This window comes from Mirounga leonina, unplaced genomic scaffold (assembly GCF_011800145.1).
Source record: "Mirounga leonina isolate KUSES-001 unplaced genomic scaffold, KU_Mleo_1.0 Mir_53, whole genome shotgun sequence".
In the NCBI taxonomy this organism is placed as follows: domain Eukaryota; kingdom Metazoa; phylum Chordata; class Mammalia; order Carnivora; family Phocidae; genus Mirounga; species Mirounga leonina.
The window spans coordinates 6,805,515-6,827,179 of NW_023270807.1; the positions used below are offsets into that span (position 1 = coordinate 6,805,515).

At 47.7% G+C, this 21,665-nt stretch overlaps 1 protein-coding gene across 3 annotated transcripts in view; it reads left to right on the top strand.

Moving 5' to 3' along the window:
* Window positions 1-667: 667 nt before the first annotated feature.
* DAAM2 (dishevelled associated activator of morphogenesis 2) overlaps window positions 668-21,665 on the top strand; it is a 125,525-nt gene continuing 104,527 nt past the window's right edge. For 2 of the 3 annotated variants that reach the window (XM_034991251.1, XM_034991254.1), the window contains exon 1: window positions 668-777. The gene's annotated coding sequence lies outside the window, so the exon portion shown is untranslated. Of the gene's footprint in view, window positions 778-833; window positions 1,478-21,665 lie in introns of those variants that run through there. The other variant, XM_034991252.1, reaches the window with a different exon arrangement.

The following is a 21,665-nucleotide window of genomic DNA, read 5'->3' on the forward strand; positions in this document are numbered from 1 at the left end:
CAAACTCTGTATATAAGCAGTGAAGTAAGATGAATTGACTGGCACTGAGTTGAAAAAGCTATACAGAGGCAGGAAGTGTGGAAAGTAATTTAATAAAAATAAACTTTTTTTTTTTAATACATACACACTCCCAAAGAAGAAATGGAAAAGTTGTCAGGGTGTGGACCAGGGCTTCTAATTAGCTGTTCTGGTCTGCCTGATGTACCTCCGTCCTTGCCCCAGCACCTTCCTGGGACTTCTTGTCCCCCGGAGGAACACTTAGGGGAACGAGAGGCATCCCCCAGCACCTGACCCCCCACGGCCGGCTCAGACCAGGTCTTCTCGCCCCTTCCCCAGGGGAGCAGCCCGAAACCCGCTGCCCAGGTCGCCACTCTTGCCTCCTTGACCCTCGCTTGTTTCCCAAACAGAGGGACCCCTGAGAAGGCTCCCTGCCAAAGCTGGAAACAGCTACCCTCATTGTCTGCCTCGCCCTGCCGGCCGCGCTCGCCCTTCCTCCTTCCCCTCCTTTCTGCCTGAAAGTGTGAAAATTACAAATCCCAAGGAACTGCAATCAGAACTCTACCTAGGGAACGTTCAGAGGATCCTTGCCATAAATATCCCGCTCCAAGACGCCTGACGTCAGAGCGGGGCGGGCGGGGGCGCGGGCCGGCCGGGCAGGGAGCCGCGCCGCCCCGCTCTCGGAGCCCGGGGGCGCCCAGAGGAGCCAGGGCGAGCGGCGGCCGGCGGCAGCGGCTTCGGGGCTGCGGGGAGCGGCGGCCGCGCCATGGGGTCCTCGGAGTAAGTGCGCGGCCCTGCGTCTGCTCCGCTTCGCGCGGGCCGGGCCGGGCGGGGCGGCGGGTGCTTTCTGCCGGCACCTCCACGCTTCTCCCTCCCCCCGCTTTCTTTGCAGCGCTGAAAGGGGACTGGAAAGGCGGCCGCTCCGCAGCAGGCTGCCTGTTTTGTTTCTGCAAAGTGTTTGCAGGAGCCACCGGCCTTTGAGTGGGCTCCCAGGGCCTGTGTGCGTGTCTGTGCGGGGCCGGGGGTGATTTGCGTGTGTGTCTCTGTCTGTCTGTATTGGCACATCTGGACACAGGAAATGTCTTTGGAAAACTTAGGGAAAATTTTTTTTTTTTTTTTTTTTTTTTTTTGTGGCTTTGAAATCTGATTCCTTGTTGTCACAAGTGGACGAACATAGCCGGTACCCTCCAAACTGACAACTTTTTGGTGGTGGCTTTTCCGGGCTCAGCTTGTGCCCAGCCCCAGCTCCCACTTGCAAGCCTGGCCTCTGGCCAGCAGGCAGGGCAGAGGGAGCGGGAGGTTCTTGCTCTCAGACGCAGTGGGACCTTGGGCGAGGGGAAGGAGCATCCCAGAAAGGGGCTCCTGACTCTGGGGACCTCAGCACCTGCCGCAGCTGCCCAGCCTCCTGCTGGGGCCCTGACATCGCCAGGCAATGGGACTTTGACTTAACTGAGGAAGGAAGGATCCGGTCTGGAGGCAGGTAATTGTAAGGAGGAGGAGGAGGAGGAGGCTGCGGTGGCCAGGACACTGGGGTGCGGTGGCCAGTCCTGCCCCGGGAGTCGGAGGGATGCGTCTGCCGCATGGGCCCACGAGGAGGGATGTGCTGGGTTCTCGGGGAGCACTGCTGTGCCCCAAACAAGATGCAAGCTCCTAACATAAAGAGACATGTCTGAACTGTGGAGTAGAGGAAGGGGGGTGGTGGGGGAGAAGGAGAGAGATTTTTATCAAAATTGAACACAGATTGCTGAGGCCTGGGCTTGATTTAACTCTTCTCTCTCTGCCTTGGCCACTTTTTTACTGCTCTGTGGTGGATTTGCAAAGTTCCTGGGAAGGTAGGAAGGAAAATTACCCCTCTCCAGGAAAGAGTCCCTGGAGGTTTTCCTTAAAGTCTCCATGGGAATGAAAGCAACTTCCCATCTTTCAAGAGTTTAGTTTTGTGTTTCCCCTCTTCCGGGTTTGGTGTCAATTTCTTGGATTTCTCTGAAAAGTGGGCTGCTGGAGGGAGTGGATTTTCCCTAGGAAGCAGAGGGGGGATTGTGCTCTCAGAGTGGGCGGGAGGGGGTGCCGGCTGTAGGGCTCAGCTAGCCCTGGATTGCCCCATGCACGGTGCTGGATGTCCATAGTTGGACCCAAGAACCAGGGGCCACCACAAAGAGAGCCCTTTCCGCCTTGCCCTCATGGGGTCTCTCGTTTTATATTTTGCAATAGAGCCACCCTACAATGTTTGGGCGGGAGGAAGATTGCCGGACTCTCCCTGTGTCCTAGAAAAATGAGGGAATGAAGGGACAGGGAGGACATCTGGATATAAGAACGGACGCACAGGAAGTTTGAGATTTGGGGTGGTTTTTAGAAATTATACAAATTGACCCCTGGGGAAGTGCTGTAAAAGACTGAGTAGACAGCACTGTCAGAAAGGCTCGTTTCACTTCGGAAGTTGTGTCTTCAACTTAAATGTTATGAAGAAGAGGGAAACCATCCCAAGGGCAGTGTAAACAAAAGTACGTGTAAACAGGGCTAGCTGGGTACCGCGAGATGCACGTGCAGGCACATGTTTATGCCTTCGTGGCTGTGTGGGGATGGTCCTGGCCTCGGGCATGAAAGCACAAACAGCCCGTGTCTCCTCTGCGCTGGGAGCTGCAGCCGACTCCTGTTTCTTCCTTTACAAAAGACAACTGTGCTATTCTTGTCTTGCTGCCTGCTCCTGTCGCATGTTCTGGCTCCTAACTCCCAGAGTTTTCAGAGCTTTTCTCCCAGATCCTGGGATGCTGAGTGAATACTTGTGCCCCCAACAGGACAGAAAGAGGAGAGAAACTTCTCCTGGGCCTTAGCACTCAGAAGAAAGTCAGGAGTTCAGGAAGCGGGAGGTGGAGAGGGCAGGACCAGTAGGAAGGCCTGTGAATGTGTTTTCTTTTGGTGAGTGTGGGGGAGGTGGAAAGCCTACTGCTTTCTGTGGGAACATGTTCTCTCCCCAGTCTGCTTTCCCAACTACCCGCCCTCAGAGTTTTCGAAACTAAACAGGTTAAACTCTGCCTCTCACCAAAGAGCGCTGGATGCAGGGGTAAAGAGGAGGGCGAGCCTAAGGGCAGGTGGTCGGGAGGCTACAAAGATAATCAATGAGGCAGACTCTTGTTTCTTTAATCTTAGTGGAGCCAATGGAAGTACCAATTTTAAATGTTCCCACTCATTCCCCCTACGTGCAAATAGAAGGCTGAAGACTCGGGGACACAGGGGACCCAGAGGAGGCGGACTCTGAGAAACACTCTTGTCCCAGGGAGAGCTGAGGGCAAGAACTGGGCTTGCAACTCTTTCATCATGTGGGGTTTCTCTGGAGCGTCCGTGGGGTTCTGACCTTTCTGGGTTTGCTCTGGGAGACGTGTCACCAACTTCAGACCCAGGTCGGGTTCCCAGGCCACTGACGCTTGGGCTGATCTCATTGCCTCTTCTGTCAGCTCCAGCATCTGGCCTGCTCTTGGGTCATCTCTGAGACCAGCATCCTCAGGCTCTCTCCCGAAGGTCCGAAGGGCAGATGCACCTGGCAGGAAGAACAAGTTGGCTTTGATAACAGAGGAGTTCCCACAGCCAGAGTCCTTCAGCTCTGGACTTCAGACACACCCCAGCACAGCGGAGAGAGTGTGGACCTCAGAGAAGACGGCCCTGGGAGAGAATTAGGAACCTGGGGTATATAGTACTTATTCCTTCTGAGCCTCAGCTTCCTTATCTGTAAAATGGGGATAATGACCTCACAAGGTTATTACACAAATGATATTTATGCAAAAGGACTAAGAACAGAGCTAGCGATGTCGTGGGTCCTTAAATGAAGGGAATAGTATCATTTTATTTCTTCATTTTTCAGCCATCAGGAGTCCATGTGTTTTGGAAAGGACCTCTCCCCAAATCTAGCTACAGGTTTTCCATTATTGTAGGCCAGTGGCTGGTAGTCCCAGGGCTCCAGTCACCCTTATTTCCTCCCTCTAGAGAAGGTGACCAGTGGGGATGATCCGTGAGCATGCCTGGTCTGTTACCTTGAGCAGTGCAAGGTGACAGGCATCCTGGGTATTTGGCCTGGAAACCACTTCTGTGTTGGAGATCTCTCAGGAGGGAGGATGGCAGTGGACCAGGTCATATGTGTCTGGTGGGGGTGAGACTGGAAGATCAAGAGCTAGGTGAGTGTCGAAGAACCAGCCTGAGGTCCGAGATTGGTTAGGCAGCCACTGCTCCTCAGGGTGCTCAAGTCAGAGTAAGGGGAGACTCTGATGGGTTGTAAAGTACGGAAGCTATCCATAAGTATCTCTGGTGTGTATGGGGTGGGGAGGCAGCCCCGATTGATACACTGTCTCAGGCAGTGGCTAGTCCGACAGACAGAAGGAGCATCGGATGCTGGAGAGAGCAGCTGCAGGTTCTCCTGGCCCATCTCAGAGGTTCTAAGTCATCCGTCAAGTTGACATTTAAGATGTTGAAGATCACATTTGTTTCTGTTTTGTTTAAGCTCTCTCTTTAACCATGGCCTGGGATGACTTTTCAGCTTTTAAGAGGCTCAGCCCATGGCCAACATCTCTTGAGATGGCCCAGATTGGGGGTCAGTGAATTCCTCACTCCTGGCAGTATCTAGTTCTCCAGCTCCTTTCTCACATTTTTTGGTTTGTTTGTTTGTTTGTTTTTGTCTTTCATTATGAGGTTATAAAACTGCACTGTCAAGATGCTATGCAGAGAGGGAATGACTTTTCTTTGGACTTGTGTGTGTCATTCTGTCAGTAATGTGCAAGGCTTATCAGACTAAGGGTCTTAGCAGGTGTTCTGGGGTTTTTTCTGGGGCTCCCATCCACAGAAAAAAAAAAAAGCAAAGCAAAGAACAAAAAGAACCCGGAAAATATCAACTTTAGGCAGTTTGGTATCTCTTTGCATCCTGGCCAGAGCAGAGCTGAGTTATCTGTAGGATGCCTCGCGGTTCTGTGGAAGGAGGCTCAGAATCAAGTAGATTCAGATTTGAGTTCGACATCAGCAGGTCACAAGCTATTCATCCTTTCTGATCCTTCTTCATCTGTCAAATGAAAACAATGACTCTTCTCACTCCCCAGGCTTGTTCTGAAGATGAGACGAATAATATATGGGTAGGATCTAGCAAACTGCCCAGTGCTTCTCAAAATGTTAGTGACTTATCCCCCTCTGGTTCTAAGCTCAAGAAAGTACATGGGTTTGGACATTTGTCCACGAGTCAAAACAAATAAGCTACTTATTCAAGGCTTAACAGCGGTGCTCAAAGGTCAGCTAATCTCAGGCTAGAGATGGAGACCTTTAACACAAAAGTGGGGTGGCACAGGTCAGTGTTCCCCATGCCAAACAAACGGCAGCCCCATGTGATCCTCTACGGGAAGAAAGGAAAGGCCACCAACTCCCTGACCCACGAACCCGGGCTATTAGTGAACTCTCCATAGAGCATGTTTTAGAAATCCCAGATGCGGTCTTGGTTCAAAGAATCAAAGTCAACACTGGGGAGAGAAATCATTGAGGCTGTACCTAACATTGAGACCGAATAACAATGGCACGATGACAGCAGTACCTTACCTTTGCGTAACAGCCTACAGTTTGAAAAGCATGTGGCCTCATTTCATCCTTAGAACAATCCAATGAGATTGGCATTGACCATATTTTACAGCTCAAACTCTGAGGGCTTAAAAGACTTACCCTATTTCCCACAGTAAGTGAGTGGAAGAAATAAAGGAATAGCTCCCCAGGCAGTGGGGCACAACCCTGGCTGCTCTTTAGAATCACCTGGGAAGCTTGTAAAAGTCTCAAAACCTGGGCCCACCCCAGACCAATTAAATTAGAATCTCTGGGGAGTGGAGCCCCAGGCATGGATAGTTTTGCCTTAATAATTCCCCAAGTGATCCGAAGCGTAAGTGAGACCTCCTAAGGTCTAAGTGAAGAGTGGAGAGTACCAACGTTAAGACTTAGGGTGTCAGGCATGGGTTAAAAAAAAAAAAAACAGACACAAACCAGCCACCACTTTGCCTGGATTTTAGCTGCAAGAGGGTGGCCACTTGTGTGGTGTTCCCGGCAGCCCCATAACGTGGAGCTGTGCCGGGCACAAGGTAAGTCCCTCAGTGAACTTTGGCTATGTGAATGAATGAATGAATGAATGAACCAAACTACAATAGATTAGGAGCCAGCAATTTCAACAGCCAAAATCCAGCCTGTCACCTTGTTTTATAAGTAAAGTTTTATTGGAACACAGCCATGACAGTTGTTGATAGATTTTCTATGGCTGTTTTCGCACTAAAAGGGTAAGAGTTGAGTGTTGTGACACTCTCAGGCTCGCAGAGCTGAAAATATTTACTGTCTGGCCCTTTAACAGAAAAGGTTTGATGGCTCCTGCTCTGCATCTCAGACAGGGACAGAGGGTATATCTTGTGGAGGGACAGGACAGCATGGTGGTCAAGAATATGGGTTCTAGAATCAGGCAAACCTGTGCTTGCATCCTGGCTCCCCCACTTACCTGGTGTAAGACCTTGTATGTTATTTACCTCCCTGAGTCTCAGTTTTCTCACCTGAAAAAATGGGATAATAATAAATCACACGTCCCTCGCAGGATGGTTGAAAGGATTGTCAGCCTCTGGCCTAGAGGAAGAACTCAACCAATGTTAGCCGTTGCTCTCATGGTTGTAGTTACTGGCAATTAACCAAGTGAAAGCAAAAGGAAGTAGATTAAAGTAAAAATCCAAATCCAGTATTTTGGACAGAAATAAGGGATGTGGTAGGCAAAAAGAATCAGCTGGTGAGCTGGTGTGTTGAAGAAAAACAAGTTTCTGAGGTTTCTGAGACAAAGAGTGTCCTTTCAAGCCAACACAGGTCGGCTCCCGGATGTGTGAGTGAGGTGCTCCTGAATGTCTGTTGTGTTGACCAGCAATCCCCATCATTCCTCCCGGGTTCACTTAGGTTTTATTGCACTTAATCTGGTCATAAGCATCTCCCACCTCTGCACCCTTGCTCATAGTTCATAGACTGAAAGGCCCTTCCTCAGTCCTGTCTTCCTGCCAGGCTCACTCAGGTGTCTGCTTCTCTCTCAAATACCCTCTGCAAGGCTTCCCCCAATCACTGTTTCCTCTTGACTCCCACAAACATGGCACCCAGCTCTGTCACAACATCTAACCCATTGGATTAGCAGATAAGAACTGAGTCTCCTTCATGCCTTCTACATGTGTGGAGCTCATCAAAGTCAAATTGCAATGTTGACTCCACACCTGGTAGCCAAACAATGTCAATTAGACCCTTGATTCAACTCAGTGATATCTGAATTAACCCTTGAGGAGTGAGTAGGACTTACCCAGATGCTAATGGGATTGCAAGAGCAAACCCCCATAGCCAACCACATAGAGAAGAACCACTCAGTTTATAGACTATGGGGACGCTTTGTGTCCTCATCCCTGTGCTTTCTGCTGGTTCCTGCCCTCTGGAACACCTCCCCTAAGGGGTAGCCAGGGACAGGGAAAGAAGGAAGAAACATAAAACCAACCTTTTGGCTTCTTGTCAGCAGATGTGGTGAAAAGTTGGGTTTTGGCTTCTCTGGGCTTTGCATGTATATGCGCCAAGATAATTGGGAGTTGGCTTGGTATGGTCAGCTTTCATTAGCTCGGTCATAGAGAGAGAAGCATGGTCATGGATAATAGCAAACAGCAGATAATTCACAGCATTGCCATTTGACTACAGAATGTGTTGCATAATTTTTATAGATTTTAGTGGCAGATTTATTTTGACGGTGGATACATATTGTGCATGGGAGAATATTAAAGTAAAATTGTCTTCTAATGATTAAGAGGAGGGCACAGAAAAATCTTGGCCTTTTGATCAACCCCCAGTGAACTATTCAGAGCTACCTAATTGAAGTGAGGGTCAGGGAGGGGGGATGAAATACTTTTATATACGATCCCACTCTGCACCTGGCACTACGCTGATCATTTTAAAAGCATATTCTTGATTTTTCCAAATTCTGAATAATTCTTACTTGCTTAAACAAGTGAATCAATATCATGCAGAAAAACAAAAAGTGGAGAATGAATAACATTGCCCCCCTCCACACCCTCGTCATTAATGTTAAGAGCCCAGAATTAAGCCATCTTACCTTTTACTTTATTGATACAAATACCTACTGGTGCATATGCAGGTATAGTGGTAGCTGTAGTCTGAATGTTTGTTTTTCATGGAACTGAATGTAACTTTGCACGTTACTCTGCAGCATACTTTTGTTCCCCTTGATCATCTATCAGGTTACCCCGGCCATGCATCAAGCTCTTTTTTATTTTTTCTGATTTCTTTAGGCTGATACACATACACAGAGCTCTATATATTTGAGATCATGCCATTCTTGTAGGGATATTTATTTTTCCATCAGTCAGTTATTAAACATGGTTTCATCCTGGATGATCACCAGTTTGTGTCCCTGCTCCTGACATATCAAGCATCCATCACCCACGAAAGCTGCATTCTGGCACTCAGGCTGAGTGATTGATGTACCTAGCCTGGTGACCATCTGGGATAGGACTGCGTGTTTTGTGTGGTCCTCCTTGGTCCCCTGGGGAAGCTATCAAGCATTAGGCCCTGTGGCTGCCCCACCCCCTTCTCATCAGATTTAGCCTTTCCTGCTTGGTTCTCCTCCATCACTGACTGTGCAGGAATGCAGCAGGAAATATCAAAGACTGATGCATTAGATGGGAGACCTGTCCTGATGGAAACAGATGAGGCAGTAGTGTAATGGTCACCTGTGCAGACTCTGCACTCAGGTCACCTGACTGGGTCCAGATCCCCGAGTGGTGGACATATGCTGTGCTGCCCTGACCCTCGCTCGGGACTGACCCCAGCGGCCCGCCCACTTTGGACCTGCCTCAGCTGAAGAGAGTTGCCCTGTCCACCGTCACTCCTGCCCACGCTCCCCTTCTGGGTCACCTGCATCCAATGATTGGTGGGAGCAATGAAGGCCTGGCCCCTCTGTACCAATTTGGGGAGTTTCTAAAGGGCATCCCAGCTTCAGGGCTCCTCGTGGGGGCTGACCGAGGCCTTCACCGGGGGCCTGGCAACTGCACTTCTCCCTCTGCCCCATGCTCCCTCCTGTCCGTCCCTCGGTCTCACGGGGAATGGATTCCAAGAGCCCTTCTGAATAACCCCCACCTGCTCCAGAAATTTTGACTCTTTCATATGAAATCGTTTTGGAACAGCCCATTATTTTCTAGGTAATCATTGGCGGCTGTGTTGGATTATGGAAAAGTGTATTTTTTTCTTGTGCTCTATTTTGTCTGTTTTCTAGGTGAGACCCAACTGATTTCCCTACAAATAGCACGTTGTATCCTAACTGGACAGATTGAGCAAGCATTTTTATTTTTATTGCCCAACTTGCATTTGCCCCGCCACACTTCCCCCTATGCGAGGCTGAGGGGTGTAGGTATAGGTGGGTAGAAGCATGACCAGAGGGAGAAGGGGGGCTGTACAAGTTGCCCTTTGGGAATTCCTTTCCATATTACCAGTGCTTCTGTAACACAAAGGGATGCAGTCTCAGAGAACCCAGGCCTGCATGGATCTCTGCCCGATCTGACCCACCCGTAGGGGTGTCCGTTTCACTCTGCTTTGTCCTAAGCACAGGCAGGCTTCGGTGCTGTGTTGAATCTTCTGCCTTTCGGGTCACATACACTGATGACCTGCCCGAGTGCCAAAGTAAAGCTTGCCTATGGGATGGATGCTTGATGTACTGGACTCTGGGACGTAGACCACATTCCTGGGGGTCTGCATCAACCCTCCCTCACTTCCTCCCAGACACCACAGTCCCCAGCCTCCAGGTCCCGGGACCAGGCAGCGAGGGAAGGGAGTGACTCTGGGTCAGCGGGAAGATCGGTCAGTATTGCCACACTGCCCAAGGCGGCTTTGAAGTCAGTTTGAAGCAAATTCAGAGTTTCTGTGGACTTGGGGCAGTGGAAAGGCCAAGCCATTTTAACCTTCCCTTTCTTTTTTAATCTCTGTCAATATATTTATCAGTGTGTCACCTGTCATGTGGCAGGGGGCTGGCCACTGCCCAGAGTTGGGAACTGCCTTTCCAAGACACAAAGTTGGTCGTTCTCCATCACTGCTGCCCTGAACAGGGGTCATGTTATCGATGTGTGCAGCTGTCTAAATGGGAGCTGGGGCTAACAGAGTCCAGAGACCAGATTTCTGAGGAGAAGGCTGTGAGTCAGAGCACCAGCCCTGGGCCCAGATTCAGGTTCCAGTTCTTACTAGCTGTGTGTCCATGCACGAGTTACTTCACCTCTCTGTGCCTTAGTTACCTTATCTGTAAAAATGGGTTGTGATGAGGGTGAAGTTCATGAATGATTTGGTAAAAAAAAGAAGAGAGAACTACTTGAAACCATGGCTGACATGAAGAGAACACTATGAAATGTTAACGATGTTGATGAAGGAGAACAGGGTCCCAGTCTCATTAGCTCTGTTTGCCCAGCATCCTGCACAGTGCCTGGCACAGCATGGGGAGCGGGGAGGGGGCAACACACACCTATTCAATGAAATATCCTACTGCCTTTTGCTAAGTGTCGACTGCCTACTTCGTCTGATCAACTCTCTACTGCAAAAGGAAATATATTTTGCATTTTCAAGTTTATAGAACTTTTTATTGAAGTTCAAGATGATTCCGAAAAATACACAGCTTATAAGTTATATAGCTCAAGCTCGGTGGATTTTCACCTAACCACACCTGTGTGTAGCCAGCATCCAGATAAAGAAACAGAATATTCTAAAGCCCCCTCCACTGTCTCTGCACTGAGAAGCCCGGCATGCATGCCCTCTTCTGGCTACTGCCCTTCCATAATCCTGACTTCTAACCCTGTGGATTAGGTTTGCCTATTTATTCTTGAATGTCATATAAATGGATCATATGATGTGTACTCATTTTTGTCTGGCTCCTTTTCCTCAGCATAGTGTTGTTGCATGGGACATTAGTTCTCACTGTTGTGTAGTATTCCGTTATGTGACAGTAACACACTTTCTGCATCCACCCTTCCGTTGATGGGCATAGGATTGGTTTCCAAGTTTGGGGCTGTTGTGAACAGTGTTGCTAGGAGCATTTGTGCACTTGTCCTTGGGTGAACCTATGAATGCATTCCTGTTGGTATGTCCCAGGAGTGGAAATGCTGGATCCTAGGGAATGCGTGTGGTCAGCTTCAGGGGGACCATCAGTTTTAGGAAGTGGTCATGCCATGTTTTCCATTTTCTATAAAGATGAAAAAGCAGCTCCCACTTGGTAGGACAGGGGCTTGAGTCCCAGCAATACACTGGGGTTCCTGAGATGTTCATATCTTCCACACCCTTGACCTCTGAGAGCTCTTGTGTTCCAGGAAGCCTGCTGCAGGTAGGTGTGTCCTAGACCAGGCACTGTGCTGGGTGTTTTCACTTATACTACTTCCCACAGCAGTCCCATGAGATGAGTTGGGTGTTATTACCCCTCTTAGAGATGAGGTAACTGAGGCTCAGAGGGGTTGAGTGGCTTGTCAGCCAGCAAGAAACTTTCAGAGTCAGGCTGTAAGACAGATATGCTTGAATCTACAGCTTGTGCATTTGGGCATCTGATGGTGAATGGTTTTGGCTTCAGTGTTAACACTGAGCAGAAACACAGACACCAATGTGGGGGCTGTGCCCCTTGAGCCTGTGCTGGTTCTGGGACGGTGGCTGTGAGGAGAAGCTCTGTAACAAGGAGCAGAAAGAAGGCAACTCAATGACCTTGAGAAGCCAAATTGTTTTCCTGCCCAGGGGCTGTTGGAAAAGGTCATAAATTTCCTGGAAGGCAAGGATGACCATGTAATTTACTGTCTAAACCAGGACTCTTTCAAGAGTGAAAGGGTCACTGGATGGGACACTGGGGAAGCAGGGATCCTTTGGCTCTGTCCCGGCTCAACTGGGAGGCTGAGTGAACATTGCTCTCCTGGTCAGTGAGGCCTACAGGTGCTTTTTAACTCTTTCTGAACACTGTCTGTCTGGAGTTTTCCCCAACGCAATGTACTTCTAGTCTCCTGTTTATGCTAAAACAGGGTCTGGTTTTCTTCTTCCCCTCTGCACACCATTCCTTACTCAGAGGAGGCTCTGACAAGGTGAGCTTCCTTTGATAAATCTAGTTACCATTGAGAGGCATATGCTAACAGACTAGAAGCTCCTAGAAGGCTAGGGCTGTGCTTTAGCCCCTGTGGTATTTGTGGTCCCTAGCTGGGTGACAGGCACAGAGTTAGCATCCAGGGGATCTTTATTGACTGTATATATCATTTATCCATGTGCTCATTCATTCACCGTTCATAGAACAAGAGCTTAGTTTAGATTCCTTTCCTCTTTTTTTTTGATCTGACTCCTATTCCACTGGTCCAGAAAGAGAGGTCAGTTGTGCGGGTGTGTGTATGCACCAAGGACAAAAAATTAAGGGGACCAACTTAATGAGTAGCAAACGATGCTGTATCATGGGATTCGAAGTCAGGATCTAGGTTTGAATATCAGCATCTACTAATTAGCCGAGCTTCCTTAGATAAGGAATTTGGCAGCTCAGAATTTCTGAGCCTGGGATTTTTCTCATGTGTGAAATGAAAATGCTGGTCATACCTGTGGCATAGGAGTGAAGTGAGTCTTTGATGTAGGGTCTATGAAAAGTACGAAGTGCTGTGTAGCTATCAGTGGTGGTGGCTCAAGGATTATCTGAGAAGCACTGGTGTGGGGGGAGGGGGGGCACGCTGTGAGCCACATTTGCTCCACCTCCCTCTGGGGCCTCACTGGCCTCAGATGAGGCAGACCCAGTACGTATGTGGCCAGTCATGTGACTGGGAGCTTTCATTAATAAATAAGAAAGGGATCAGCAAATTCTTCAGGGCCTTGGGGATTTGATGTGGGTGTCAGAGATAAGGATCCAAGGATAATTAATTTCTCATTAAGCGCACAGCTGCATTTTCACTAGAACAACAGCGAGAAGCATCTGAAGTGCTTATGTACGTCTAGCTAGCAGTAGTTTTGGTGTAGCATAGTGGCTTCTGGTACAGGTCTTGGGTCAAACTTCTAGCATCCAACTGTAAATCCGACCATGTCTAGAATTGTATCCTCCCGGAGACTCAGTTTCTCAACTGTAAAATGGGGACGGTAATAGTACTTACCTCCAAAGGAGGACAAAATTAATACTTGTAACATACTTAAAATTGTGCCTGGAACATGGTATGTACTCTGTAAATCTTTATGATTGTTGTTTTCCAAATACTTTGCTTTCCATCGGAATACAGGGGACTCTGTGGTACCGATGTAATACATAGAGGAGGAATGATTGTTTTGAGACGGGAGAAGTCAAGGAAGGGTTCATGGAGAAGAAGATTTCCAAGATATTTTCTAGAGTTCTATGCCCTGAGCAAAAAGGTCTATTTCCATGATGACTGTGGTCTTCGGGCTTGGAAAAGAAGATTTAGTATGGAAGAAATGCCTTCCCCTAAGAAACATAAATCAAACGTCTCCTAGAATTTTGAAGCTGAATAAGATATGGTCCTGGCCCTTATGCATTTCCAAACTAGTGCATCCATCCTTGTGCCAGGTACAGGAGGCATTCAGATGAATCCTCAAAGTACTAACTGTGTTGTCGAGGAAAGATCTAGAAGTGAAGAGTACTATTCCATGACATCAGTGCTATGAGAGGGAGGTGTTCAAAGTGGAGAAATTTAGATTCCCCTGAAGAGTATTTGGGAATGTGAGGAAATTGTGAAATCTCCTTTCAGGCTTGTGTTATTAGAGGAGCGATTTTATGTGTTGGATTGGTAAATACGTGGTGCTTCCTGCAGCAGGAAGATGGACAGATGGTTCCTATGGTTCCTTCAGTCCATTCATGGTGTCCACCTAGTGTGTGTCTTATAGAGGTGAAGGGCACAGCGAAAACATTCTGAACTTTTCCTGGACAATGTTGACAAGGTCTAAAACGATGTATTCACCACATTGCCCAGGGGTTGTTGGAATTCCTGCTTCATGTGCTTGATCTCTAAAGTTCAGGTTCATTTGAAAAATCCCTGTCTCAAAGCCAGTATGCAAAGGGAAGTCTTCCCTTTGCCTCTATCCACAGCTCTTCCTCCCTCTCCCAGTTTTCCAGTGAGGAAGTGATGAAATACCCAACTTGCTCAGACTTCGATACATTACAAGAATGAATCTTTTGGGTTTTCAGAGGATGCAAATGTAATTCTAACAGTGAAATGATGCTGTGGAATAATAAGCATAGGAAAAGATGTTCAACTTTGCTTGGAATTGGGGAAATACCTTATTTAAACCACAGGGAGACATAATTTCACACTCATCAGATTGGCCCCCAAAATGATACTCCTCACATTGGTTGTAGAGCCAAAAATAACTCCCATTCACTAATGGTGGGGGTTAAATTGGTATGCACACTTTGGAGGGCAATTTGGTACTATGTAGTAAAACTGAAGATGCACTTACCCTATGACCCAGCAGTTTCATTCCTAGGTAAATCTAGAGGAAGTATGGCACCTACGGAAAGGAGCTGCATTCAGGAATATTCATTATAGCATGGCTTTTAAGAGTTAGAAAGCCAGCCCAATTTCTATTACCCAGAAGACTGGCTAAATAATTTGATATGTGCATACAATGGAATACCATGGATTGCAGAGGAAAAAATGAATAGACTGTTCTCGTGAGGTATAATAATATTAAGTGGAAATAATGTTAAGTGGAAAAGCAAATTGTAGAAGGATGTCATTAATATTGAATTTAAAATCATACCAAATAACATTCTTTTATTTATAAATATTTACATGTTTAAGTAAAGTATGAAAGCTTGGGATAACCAGTAAATTCAGAAAAGTGGCTCCCTCTTGGGAAGGCAGGCAGGAAAGGGTATGAAGGAGCTCCATTTAAACCTGTAAGATTGGGGTGCCTGGGTGGCTCAGATGGTTAAGCGTCTGCCTTCAGCTCAGGTCATGATCCCAGCGTCCTGGGATCCAGTCGCACATCGGGCTCCCTGCTAGGCGGGGAGCCTGCTTCTCCCTCTTCCTCTGACTCTCTCTCTCTGACTCTCATGAATAAAAAAAAAAAATAAAAACCATTAAAATAAATAAACCTGTAAGATTTTATATGTTATACTGAGTGATGGGTACACAAATGTTTATTTTATTACTACCTGTATCTTCAGATAGCTAAAATATTTTTTCATTTGAAAAAAGGTGTTTTTAAAAAATGGGCACAAACCCCTCCACCCATTGGCAAGTAGGCATGCTGAAAACTGAATAGGAAGGCACTTCCTGTTTGCTCTAGGTTCTTCTGGGAAATTTTAGGTAGATACGATCCTCTTCAAAGGAGCTGTTCTCCAGACATCTACACTGGGCCCTGTGGTAATCCCTGTTTTTGAGCGAAAAATCCTGACCTATTTTCTTCTGATATGTGGCTTTGTTGGGATCATATTTGACATATTAGTAAAATGCAAAATAGGGTCATATTAATAGAAACCAAACACCAACCCTCTGGCTCACTTTCCGTATAGCAGATTGCTGGAGCCTTCTCTTCTCCCATCCTTTTCTTGGGAGTTACTGGGATTTCTTGCATGTGCTGGCAAGTGGCCATGACCATCATCCTGACATCCTTTTGATAAGGACATGGGACCAACAGTCTCAAGTATTTCTCATTGCCCCAGGGTGAAACACTCTCCCTCTCTCCCCATAACTATCTGGTTTCCATGAAGTTTGCCATCCTTCTGACTTTCATTAATACAGCCACTTCTCTGTTCCTCTTGCAAACATCCTGCCCCAAAGTGGGAAAGTGTGCACCGCCAGGAATTCTTTCACTTTCTTTTACTTGACAATGAAGCCATGCTGGTTTCTTCTCTGGGTGCTTATTGAAATCCAGTTGATTCAGCCTTACTCTTTGTTACAGCCCCCTCTCCCTTGGAATCTAGTCCGAGCCCAATCTAAGTGACACAAACTATGTTGGCCTTGAGTGCCCTGTCCTCTATTATGCAGCCTCTGTCCTTGACCGAGCTCATGAACCTCAGTGCTCCATTCTGCAACAGTGAGCCCCTCATCTGGCTGGTATGGTGCTTGCACTGGGGCCTAAAGCTGGGGGTGGCTTTCCTCTGCACCTCCTGTTTATTTATACATCATATAATTCACCTTAATTAAAAGGAAGAAAATCACACAAAATTGGGACTCTTTAGAGCAAATCCTGGGTAGATGGTTGCTCTGAGGATGTACATTGCGGTCCTATATCAGTCTGGCTCTGGGCCGGAAACAGTTGGCACTCCCAAAAGGGTTTAATTGATAGGAATGTAATGAGAGGACTATTTGCAGAGAGATCAGATCCTAGAGGAGATGTGAGACACCCAGGGATGAGCAACAGCAGGAAGATGTTAACACCCCTGCACCTGAAGGGGCGAGGGGGAGAAATGTGTTATCAGAGCCCTGTGCCAGCTGAAGCTGAGGAGTTAGGGCCGCTTGGCCAGAGCTATGGCCCTAGAGGAGCACCACTACGACCAGACCCATGGCTTAGCAGAGTGGGAATGGGGGAAAAACCCCTGAGGTCTCGCTCCTTCTATCCTCCAGTCTCTTGCTGTCGCTGCCCACTGACCGGATCCCCTGAGCACAAGAAACCCAGGAATCTGGGTGATGCATTCGTGAGAGGTCTGCCCCCTGGGCAGGAGCATGGCAGAGAAGGGCAGGGAATGGAGGTAGAGGGGCAAGCCAAGAATATTTAGAGCCTCGGATATTTCTGTGTGCATTCGTTGTGTCACTAGAGAGACCAGGCATGATGGGAAGTCCCCTTTGATTCAAGCTAGAATTGCTTTTGGGCAATTTGGGCTGTTTTTGGACTGGTTGACTCCAGGAGGCTGACATGGATGGGTTAAGTCAGGAGTGGGGTCTAGGAAGGAAGGAACAGATATTAATGGTTATGGGTCAGGTACTTTGTTCTGTGTTGTGAAAAGGAAGATGTTTGGAATGAGACTTGGGGATTGGCTATTTGTCATGTTCTAAATACTTTACAGTCCAGAGAATGGAGGATGTGTCTACCTTGAACTGAATGAGCCTGGTGGTCTCAGGTGGCAGGCTGAGGACTTGAGACCTGGTCCAAGCCCAATCCACGTGACACACGTGATGCTGGCCTTGAGCGCCCTGATGGATAAGCATGTGATGCTGAGGATGCGCTTAGTTGGAGCTCCAGCATTTGCCTTCTGGCTCCACCTCCATCCACAGTACTCATTACCCTCATCTGAAGGCTCCCTTGAGCACACCTTAGCTCCTGTGAAGTCTGTAATAAATGTCAGAGAGGCAGCCTTGACTGAGTGACCCTGCATTGTGGAGACATGATCTCTAAATATTGTGGCAAAGTACAGAGAAAGGAGAAAATAACACATCTGAACTTGTGGGGGTACAGGGCCTGCCCTTGATAATTCCCAGTCTGGTCTATAAATCAGGGTGTACACACCCAATTCATAGGGACACCTGCAAAGCAGTACACCAAGTGAAAGCTCACAATATACAAACATGATGGGTACTTGGCAAAGGAAGGTGGAGGAATGGTGCCGTTGAAGTTGTGGGCTGTAGGGGCAGAGTCCCTGTTCTGTCAGGCGGTTGCTGAGTGACCCTATAACGGTTTGACATCTCTCGATAGGCCTTAGGTTTTTCATCTGCAAAGTAGGCAAACTAAAGGTCTTTTTCTTACTAGGCAATTGTGAGGATTGCATGGGAGCATCCATGTGAAGCACAGCGCCTCATGCATAATAAATGCTCAATAAATGTTGGCTGTGTCAACATCACTTATTATAATGATGATTCTTCCTGGAGACAAGTGCCAATCACTGCTTGGGAAGAAGAACAATTCCTCCGAAATTCCAAAGCCTTGGTCGCTCCTTGAGTCTTTTAATTCATCTAGTTTGTTGCCCATTTCCTACCACCTTCATAGGACTCAATTTTTTGATGCATACTTACGTCCACGGTGGGGTGGATGCTAAGGCCGCCATGGGTCTGGCCGTCTTCTTGGTCCCCTCTGGGTGGGGAATCATGAAATGTTCAGAAGAAAGGAAATCAGAAAATGTCATCTAGTCTAACATTTCCCAAATTGCATTTGATAAAACACCAGGTTCTCACAATGGCCCTAGGAAGAAAAGTTCTGGGATTAAATAATGCATGCAGCATTCTTTCTTCTCCCCTGCCCTCGCCAGCACAGAACCATGCACTTAGAGAAGTGTACTAGTAGTCTCTCAATTTATTTATCTGAAGAAGGCTTTTTCCATGGGATGCCTCCCAGAACTAGTGTTCTGAAGCATGTATCTGTTAGAATTTGTATTCAGCTACATGGTATGGAAAGCTGACTTGAGTGGCTCTGTCAACTAGGGTTCATTATTTTTCTTATACAAGTCCAGCAGACATAGTTCAGAGTTGGCAGAGTGACATCACAGTGCTGTCACGGACCCAGGCTCCTTCTGTTTTTCTACATCAGCCTTCTTTAGAAAGAGACTTCTGTCTTTGTGCTCATTGCCTCATGATTCCAAAATGGCTGCGTCACCTCTAGCTTCACATCGGCATTCCAGGCAGAAAAGAAAGAGAAAGTACAAGAAGCACATGCCAGCTAATTCTACTCTCTTTAACAAGCTTTTCTGAAAGCTCCCTCCAGAAACTGGCCAAAACTGTGTTAAGTAGTGATTTCAAACTGCAATGAAGTCTAGGGGGAAGCAGAACAATTTTTAATTGGGCATGTTCCTGCCTCACACAAAAGCGGGGACCAACTAGAAGAGATGGGGGCACAGTTTGCATTGTGTGCTGCATTGGTCACACATTTGCTTCTCTCTTCAGCACGATAATTCTAAAAGCATCCCATGCCAAAGAAAATCAAACAAACCAATACACCTTTGTAATCAATAGAAAATATGAATTCTAAGCAACAAGGCATTTGGGCTCATAGACCCTATATAGAAGATGCTGTTGATGTCCTGCACAGGTACCTGGTTGCTGTGGGTGCTCCAACTAATGGCTTGCACCTATGTGCGTTGTCCTTGGTTTCTTGAACCTTCTTGTGCTGCACAGGTACCTGGAGCTGCACCATGCTTGCCCTGTCCTTCCCCTGAATGCTGTGGCTAATGACTAACAGGGAGAAAGGTACATAAGCCCCACTCCCTTGCCCCAAGGCGGGGGGACAACGTGACAGTGCAGTTCCCCTCCAGAGCTCCCCACAGGACTGAGCTGAAGCTAGATCTCTCCAAAAACCACATCCTTGACAGATCATTCCTTTGCCCTCTTCTCTTTACCTCATTTCCTTCCTGGTTTCTCCCAAGAGCACAGCCTCCATATATGACATATATACAAATCTCTGTCTCAGACTCTGCTTCTAGGGAACCCAACACAAGGTGTCCAGGGTCAAGCGGGGTGCTCTTTACTTCCTTCTAAGGGGTTCCACCTAAAACCCTTTCTCTCAGTCCTGTTCGTGGCCACTGGTGAGCTCTGACTTGGCCTGGGTGTTGTGGGGACAGCTCCGTGTTCCACTCTGGTGATGGCTGTAGGATAACTTTCTTCTAAGTCCTGTCAGATATATTTGGGGAGTGCAAGATACAAGACAACCCTTAGTGCAAGACACTGAGCAAGGGGAGTCTAGGACTGCATCTTCTCAAGACAGTCTTAGAAACATTGATTTGCATGAACTGTTTGAAGGGATTTTGTCTGTGTGTGTGTGATTTTCCATCTTATGGCAATGGCAGCTGGGTATTTATAGCTGGATCTACGGGGCCATTCTCACATGGCTAAAGAAAATTAAAACCTCATGTGGATTTTGTTTTGTTTTCCCCCTCTGCCTTTGCCGTTGCAAACTCTCCAGTTCTTAAACTCTTGTTGTTGTAACTAGAGCCGCACTGAGCATCGCTATGATGGCGAGGTTATGTAAATTTACTATTTCAGGCAAAAGTGCCTTTTCTCCATCAGTCAGGCCACAGGGTCTAAGGGGCGGACTTTTGGGGAGAACTTGTGGTGACACTAAGTGGCAGCCCTACCCATCACCACTCTCTCTAGAAAGTCTCCCCAGATTAACCCCGTGGAATGTGGATTCCTTAGATCACCTCATGATCCCTCTGCATATATGAGCTCCTTTGAAAGAAAATTATTTTTTTCCCCTTGTTTTTCTGTATTCTTAAGTCTTTTATGTCTGTGTTTTGCCTTCTCAGTTAGACTGAGAACACCCTGGGGGCCTGGTCTGTTTGCCCAGGTTACCAGAGCTCTTGGCAGAGGGCGTGTGGGGAGGTGGGGGTGGGGGGTGGCAGGAACTTGGCTGCCGTGTTCTTCAGGATGCCTTAGGAACTCATGGAGTTCTCTAGACAGCAAGGTTGGGGTGGTTTGCCCGATCTTTACTGAGAGGTCAGTACGTTTCCTGCCCCAGGACCCCTGTGGACCGTCTACCATTTCATTCCAGTGATTGGGAGCCCACACATCCACACTTTGGATTTAAGCAGACCCTCTGCAAGTGGGGTGTGGGGTCAGGTGGCATGGCCCAAACTTGCCAGAACCTGTGAAGGCTCCTGAGGAGTGTGTGAAGGAAGAAACTTAAACTTACATGTTATTATCCTAGGGAGCTATGTCTTTTCATTGCCTGGTCATCCCCGGGGCTGTCAGACCTTCTGCAGCCGGCCCACTACACAGAGAGCTTTATGAACGTCTACTCTTCAAACTCACCAAACAATACCTACCATCTTGAAGGCCTACTATGTGCCAGGCATGGGGCTCAGCACTTGCACACTTTGGCACATCCCTGTCTCATGGTAGACCAGCCAATTGGCTGTTATCCCACTTTACAGAAGAGAAAAATCAAGGTTCTGAGCATGCAGGTGCCTTGCCTGAAGTCACATGGCTAGTTAGAGGCACAGAAGGCATTCCAAATAAGGTGTGCCTGACTCTAAGACCCACACTCTCTGTATTGCACCCCGATAGGTCACAACCACCTCCCTTTGTGATGAACCAAACACCCAACTACCTGACTTCTACTATGTTATAACTCTTGAGCCCCAACAAACTTTATTCAGTGTCCCCCACCCCCTACCCACCTGCATCAGACTTCTAGTCACAAAGTGGAAGGTAACTTCCGATTTGGGAGTTGGTGGGTAGTTTCTGGAGTTGCTGCAGCTTGGACGCTGTGACCCTGCTTCTCAGTCCTGCATCCTCCTCTCTGCTGTGAACACACCCACAGTCTCTCTCCCTGCCTCCCTTCTTCCCCCATGCCTGTGAGTTCTAGAGGGTTTCTAAATCTAGGGTAGAGCCAGCAATTCATTAGTCTTTGTCCAGATTCCAAGAATCCCAAATATACAAGAATTCCTCATTGAGAAGTCCAGCATTCTTGGGGAAAGTGTGTGTCACCAAGAGAGAGCAAGACTCCTCACATTGAGAAACGGGATCCTAGTCCAGTCCGGGAAAATAAGTTTGGATTTCAGAGCCAGATAGAAGTGGATTGGCTCTGACGCCCCCCTCCCAGCTACCCCCCGCCCTCGCGAACCACAACTGGGGGATTTGCCTTCCTGGTTCATCTGAGGGCACTAACCGGATGACATTTTCCTCCAGATATAGAAGGAACACAGAGGCAGTTTGGGGTGTGTGAGTGTGCGTGTGCGCATGTGTGAGCACATGTGTGCATGTGTGCGCATATGCGCAGTTCTC